General features: G+C 33.7%; 1 long non-coding RNA gene across 11 annotated transcripts; it reads right to left on the bottom strand.

Moving 5' to 3' along the window:
- LOC107643957 lies at nucleotides 785–6057 on the bottom strand. Of its 11 annotated transcripts, none has more exons than XR_002363474.1 (10): nucleotides 5305–6053; nucleotides 5199–5229; nucleotides 4478–4638; nucleotides 4125–4204; nucleotides 3915–4023; nucleotides 2225–3173; nucleotides 1538–1673; nucleotides 1272–1341; nucleotides 1096–1169; nucleotides 785–979 (listed from the first exon to the last, which is right to left on the bottom strand). It is a non-coding gene; the product is annotated as an uncharacterized LOC107643957 (long non-coding RNA). The 11 variants fall into 11 exon arrangements; XR_002363475.1 differs by having other exon boundaries at nucleotides 4478–4622; XR_001621162.2 differs by having other exon boundaries at nucleotides 4478–4566; nucleotides 5305–6052.

The following is a 7428-nucleotide window of genomic DNA, read 5'->3' as shown; positions in this document are numbered from 1 at the left end:
TTAATGAATTAGAAACTATTCCTTTAGGTAGTTCTATATCTGCTTTAATGGGAAATATACCTGAAAAATGTAGCACTACAACATTTTCAGGTTGAGGCAACATTTAAAAAGTGTTGCCTAAAGGCTGACAAAAGGTTGCTTTTGATCTATTGCAACACTTTTGGACCTAAGGCAACGTTTCTGGGCGGCGTTGCATATGCAGCCGTTGCCTTAGATAAAGGCAACACTTTTTTGTTTCAAAAGCAACGCTTTTGAGAGCAACACTTGGTAAGTGTTGCCTTTGGTTGAAAAACAACAACACTTCAAAGGTGTGTTTGAGACAACACTTTTTCAGTGTTGTCTTTTCTCTTATATTTTGGCCACTAGTAAAAAATGTTGCCTATTTGCAATAAAATGCAACCCATTTACGTGTTGCTTATAAGTTTGAATTCGCAATACTTTGAAGTGTTGCCTATTAGTTATGAATATGCAACCTTTTAAAGCATTGCCTTTTCTTTTGGATATGCAACCTATACAAGTGTTGCCTTTTCTTTTGGATATGCAACCTATACAAGTGTTGTTTTTTTCTTTTGGATATGCAACCATACAAGTGTTGTCTAATATTCAAAATATGCAACTAATAGAAAAGTTGCCTTTTTGATAAAAATAAAAGTTACTTTTGTAATAAAAATACACAAATAAAATTTACAATAAAATTTTTTATTCATACATGTGTAATTATTTTATTTAATAAATTTGTGCACAATAGAAAAAATTTATAAAAGAGACAAAATAACTAATAATAAAATTCTAATTAAAATAGATATTAAAAGGTTTAATTAGTATTTCAAATACATGTTCATCAATAATTCTCAATAAAATAATAAAATTTTTGTCTAACAATAATTGTCATAACAAAATAGTAATTAATATTTATCAAAAAAATATCAATTTACTTGCATATTTTATATCCATGCTTGACTTGTCCCATATGCTAAATCTGCAAATAATACACAACAAAAAATAAGCAACTTATCATTAAAACTGAAAAATTATAATAAAAATTTCATGACATTAAATACTATAGATGTAATGCATGCAAATGTTTGTGTCTACCTCCAGGTGCTGTCGTACTTCATCGCCACCATGATAAGAGTATATCTAAACAATGTGCCTTGAGTAAGCAACTCCTGTTTGTTGAACAAAGTCATATCAATGATTGGTTGCGTTGACTTCAGAAAGTATACATTAGAGAATATCATAAACGAATAATTTAAAAACTTTCAACTTACTGAATAAAGCACCATCTGGACTCCAAATCACATGGTTGACAGAAATACCTGGATCTTTGACAAGAGCAGCCTGAATTGCACATATATAGCTTTATTTCAGTAACTATAAGTTACAAGTAGCCGGGCTTGGTATAAAAATTCATGTATAAAAGAGAAAATTTTTCAGGAACCAAGATTAAAGATTTTCAAAGATAAAAGACCAGAAGAAAACTAAACCCATATAAAGAACCATAGAACTATAGAATAGAAGGAAAGCATGAATTTACCTGTGGAGTGCCATCTAGAAGCAAAATAAGGATTAATAGCCTTAGACTTTGCAAGACAAACTTCAGTATCTCACCATCTAAAAGCAGAATAAGGATTAATAGCCTTAGCCTTAGATCAATGTCACCAGACTCCACACTACAAGGGGAAAAAAAGTAAAAATAATAAAAAAATGCAGTTAGCACAAAAAGCAAGCTCATAAAATAAAAATTAGAAAAAGGGTATTTGTCCAACCTTATTTTTAAACATGGCACTATGCAATGCTGCCATCAATCAAGTGTGATGAGTTGAATTGATGGGTGTATTTATTAGTAGGGTTTGCTATATGCTTAAAACTAGTGATTATTTCGTATGTGATGGGTGTATTTATATTTTATAATCACTTCAGACATTAAAAACACTACATATATAAACTAATTATACAAAATTCAGTATACTTGTACTAATTCAAGACAGTTTATTATCACTAAGGACTTCAATCCCTTCCTTTCTGTATTCGAGTTAATATTTTTAATTCAATGCGAGATAGTTTTTCATCCCTTAATTAATCTTTTAATAGTGAGTAACCCTTCTTTTTGTTTCAGTCATTTCCTATTAGCTTAATTTAATTTGTTGGAATCGGGTAACTGAAACTCAAACAAATCCAATTCTATTTCCAAGTGTAAATTGAAGAAAGCAAAGGGAATTACCAGCTCATACTTTAGGATCTAAAGGCTTCCTTGGAGCAGCACATAAAATAGCCACTATTCACTTGGCAACTCTTTGGATATGAATCCAGTAGTAGGATCAGTTGTGCTGTGCAAGCCAAGGAGGCAAACTACTTTTAAATAACATTCATCTACATAATATTATTTAAAACAAGCAGTAGCACATCACATAAAGACCAAATTCGTATGAGCAGGCACAACCACTAGCCATAGGTTCAACAAGCATTAGAGTCTCTTCTGAAGCTCCTATTAGTACACTACACATTTGGTGTTTGTATATTGGATTATACAGTGAATATGAAATGGAGCTTGTGGAGGTGAACTTATAATTCAACTGAAAGGTTAAAGGGAACCAGATATATGGCATTCAAATGCTAGATTCTTGGAAATAATATTCATGTGATGTGATCATGTCTAATTGTCTGATAAATTCATAACCAATCCCTGCTACAATCATCTTCCTAGTTCAGCACATAATGCAGTGTGCATGCTTGTGTTTATATCACAATCAGTGTTTGTGATATGATTCTATACCAGAAGCTTCAACTACATATAAAAAAGTCTAATTACTTGTTGAAAGCTATACTTAAATTACTTGTTGAATCACAATCCAGCAACGCAGCAAGCAACAGATCAAAACAGTAGAGTAAAATCTAATTAAGCTGATGAAGATTGCAATATTAAGAAGGAAAGAACATTTCAAACCGTCTTTGCTTAGCTTCCCAAATTCTTTCTCTATTCTATCCTTGCCTCCAGCATGAAGGAACATAGAATTGTCAACAATAGAGACAAGCTTAGAGGCATTGCTTGAATCTGGTTCTTCAGGCATGATCATCTCAAAGATAATCACTTTTCCATTCTCTTCGAGTGCTTTATAACAGTTTTTCAGCACTGTTATGCACTTCTCATCTGACCAATTATGACAAATAGCCTGCCACAATTTTATCATTAGCATCGTGATTTATCATTGTATAAATTATAGTTGAAATATAGTCAAACAAAATTATCACTTTTCATGAATATATAGCATTCTTATTTTTCTTGTTGAAATATAGTGCTAGTTATAATTCTTATGAGATATATTTCAATAGTTGATGAATATATAGCATTCTTATTTTTCTTGTTGAAAAATCTTGAAAACCAATTTTATTAGTTGAAAAACAATTAGTTATCTAACTTGTTCACTAAACTTAATAAGGGTTTCCACTGGCTCATTGAACATAAAAATAATCACCAGATCTTCTTTGACAAAGATTGCAGGCAGTTCTGAAAAGAAAAACTTGTTTTGGTATTTTGACCTTGAAAATGGTAGCTAACTTATACTCTTATCCATTTTGCATATCATTATAGACATATATGAACAAGTTATGAGGTATAAAACAGCATAATCAAGTTTGAATATCAAATAGCAATGATCATTATGCTGACAACTGCATTTAAAACCTCATTGAAAGTCAAATTGCACTAACTGCTTTAATTCATCAGAAAGATAGATATAGTTGGGGATGTAGTTATAAGTTGTCCAACAAATACACTTGGAAGATTAAATTAGTTCACAACTCTCACAAATGTTACCATAGCTTTACCAAACACTGATGACATTTGAGGGCCTTGGTGGTTCATGAAGAGCTCATGAATGATTACAATCATAATATAAATTGTATCAACTTACAGTTTCAAAATTTATAGGATCCATTTCCTACACCTTATGAACATGGCCTCTAGTGTCAGGATCAAAAACGCTTCCAATAAAGCTGTAAATTCAGCAAAATCTGGCAAACCTGTAAATTTTAGTCAAGTTGAGCTGGTCACCCCTAGTTAAGTACCGATTCAATATGATTACAAATGTAAAACAAAAATCTAACATAAATAAGATCATTACCAGGAATTACACAAGCTTGTTTTCCATGATTTGGCATCTCAGTAGCCGCCAGCATTCTAATCCCCTTGATCCAATATCATCTGAATCAGTAATACAATAAGTGGTGAAAAATTCCAGTTAGTACTAAATTATAGACTATTAACATCAACCAAACAACAAAAACAACAGAGAGAGTAATATATGCATGCCTTCATTTCCATTAAGATTTGTGATGAGTTCATCCTGGCAGGGCATGAGTTCATCCAACAAAAACTTAATCATTCAAGTGCTGTACTGGGCAAGCTAATCACATTTATCTGCTTGTATTTTTTTCAATGAAAGATTAGCTAGTAGATATTAGAAGACAACTTTACCTACAGTTTAAGGAAGCTTGTTTACATTGTCCATCCTACAAGACTCAGCTCCCTCTAAAGAAAGAGCTCATGCCCAAGTATGGTTCACACTTCATAGGGATAATATCAATACTTTAGCAACAAGTGTTCACAAAATAGAAGCTTCCTAAGATATAGTATAGCTGTTTCAGTAGTGCAATTTGTACCACATATTGATCTATATCTAGTATGTGAATAACATCATACTTTTTCTTTAATTTACAAATAAATGAAAATGACAATTTATTCAAATTAAGTCCTTGTCTAAAAAAAGGAAAAAAGAAAAAAAAGAAGAAACATGTAGAGCATAACAATAATGGTTTAACTCTGCAATCTAATTTTCAGCCAAATTTTTTTCTATATAACTCATACATTAAATAACAATCAGAGGCATGCAAACAAATCCAAACAAGCACTTACAAAACCTATACTCTCTGATTATAGCAGTAGAACTAACAAATATACATAAAATGGTTACAATAGTCAAAAGAGGTTAACAACAAAGGCAAAAGAGGCGAGTGACTTTGGATAAACAATATTCAATTTCAAATGAAGGAATACTAACTAATTGGCAACGAGTTTAAGCTATTTGAGCAATGCATAGATACCTCAAAGCCCTGGAATTAGAGCAACGCAGAGCAAACCAATTGAACATCTAAATAAGAAACTAACTAATGAATGAACTCAAAAGGAAAAACCTAACCTTGCTTTTCAATAATGTTCCCGACTCTAACCTGGACAGCAAAACACACACATAAAAATTGTTATTTATTAACTTATATTAATATTCAATGATGAATAAAAAATACCTCACTGGATATTCATTTTTTAAGGCTTCAAATTAAGAAGTGGAGAAAATGGCTTGATTCTGCAGGATTGAAGTGTGGACCATGGAACACTGAAGAAGAAGAAGTAGAAAAAAGTCTCTGAATAGTTTTGTTATTTCAACAATTCAACCAAATTAATTATGTAAAAAATCTGGAAGAAATTTTTGTCATGCCTGAGAGATCTATGCAAGCCTTCAAGGATGACGGCGCCTTCAAGGAAGAGATGCCCGAGGACCGAGGCGAGAAGCTTGAGAGGAAGAGGTGAACGACGAAGAGTTGTCGACTTGCCTGCGATGGACAGAGCACGGCACCACGGCGGAGCAAATCAGAGGTTTCAGAACGGTGGAGTGGAGAAGAGATTTCAAAATTGCTGAGAAGAGCAAAAGTTTCAAAACGGCGCAGGTAGAAGAACACATTAGATCAGACTATAGAAGAACGCGATGCGAGCAAAAGAATACGGCGCAAACAGAGTAGAACATGGCGCGAGCTTAAGCAGTGATGAACACGACGACGACGAGCAGAGAGGAATGCAGAACGTGCGTCAATGTCGTTAAAGGGGAAAATTGAGTTAAGGTTAGGATTTTGATTCTGAAATGGTATGGTTCAAGTTTTGTTTCTAAGTAATGGTAGCCATGAATGTGAAGAATCAATTATTACTTGATGTATTTTGTGGTTCTTTTCTTATTTTTGGTTGAGTTCAGGAGCAAAAGAGTAATTTAAAAAAAGAAATAACATAAAAAATCTAGTGAAAAAACTTTAGACAACACTTAGAAGCCACTCTTAGAAAGTAAAATAGATAAATATTATAAATGTTGCCTATTTAATTTATAAAGCAACGCTTTTTTATATGTATCTTAAATTGATCAAAGAGAACGTTTGCAGTATGTTGGCTAACAAAGAGTTGCAATAATTTTATTTCTTTGCAACAAATTTTAAATGTTGCTTTTGACCATTTTAGACAACACTTTTTAAGGGTTACTTATATTATATGTTGCAATAGCTCAAAAATGTTGTAGTGTAGTGATCTAGGTCCATGTATGGTTAACTGTACCATTGGAGGTGTAAATTTTTCGGACTGCATGTGTGATTTAGGAGCATGTGTTAGTATAATGCCTTTGTCTATATATGATACTTTGAGGCTCCCTCCCTTAAAAAGGTCGGCAGCTCGTTTTGTGTTAGCATATAAAAGCATTATTACAGTAGTTGGAATTGCTGAAGATGTATTAGTGAGCATTAAGGGGCTCACATTTTCTATTGATTTCTACATCCTGGAAATGCCCCCTAATGACTCAGGAAGACCATCATCAATCCTTCTTGGAAGACCATTCCTGAAGACTTCAAAGTTCAAGCTGGATGCATTCTCAGGAACTTACTCCTTTGAGATAGATGGCAGAACAGTGAGTTTCAGTTTAAATGAAGCTATGAAGCATCCTCCGGAAGATCATTCTATCTTCCAATGCGACATTATTGATGAAACTGTAGCTGAAGTTCACCAGGAAGAATTAGTAGAGAAGTACATGGAGCAAGGTCCAAGTGTGGGGACACTTTCTGAAAACAATGAGAAGACTTTACCATTATCACCAGCCCCGGATGATCCAGAGCCTAGCTATGAGCATAAATTAGAATTAAAGCCCCTTCCTCCACACCTCAAGTATGCTTACCTTGAGGACAAGCAGAAGTTCCCAGTTATCATTGCAAATGAACTCACTTCTCAACAGGAAGAACAGCTACTCAGTGTGCTGAGAAAACATAAGAAAGCAATTGGATGGAGCTTGGCGGATATAATAGGCATTAGCCCTCAAGTTTGTGAACCCAGAATATTCTTAGAAGAGGGAGCAAAGCCTGTCCGTCAGCCTCAAAGAAGATTGAATCCCACCATCTTAGAAGTTGTCAAGAAAGAAGTAACCAGACTACTTGAAGCAGATATCATTTACCCCATCTCAGACAGTGAATGGGTCAGCCCAGTAGAAGTGGTGCCCAAGAAATCTGGAGTCACAACAATAAGAAATGAGCATGGAGAGCTCCTGACAACTAGAGTGCAGAATCCATGGAGAGTTTGCATTGACTATAGGCGTCTCAACCAAGCCACTCGCAAGGATCATTATC

The sequence above is a fragment of the Arachis ipaensis genome, chromosome B05 (assembly GCF_000816755.2).
Source record: "Arachis ipaensis cultivar K30076 chromosome B05, Araip1.1, whole genome shotgun sequence".
NCBI classification, from domain to species: domain Eukaryota; kingdom Viridiplantae; phylum Streptophyta; class Magnoliopsida; order Fabales; family Fabaceae; genus Arachis; species Arachis ipaensis.
The sequence above is the reverse complement of the archived record's forward strand: the minus strand, read 5'-3'. Positions and strand labels throughout refer to the sequence as shown.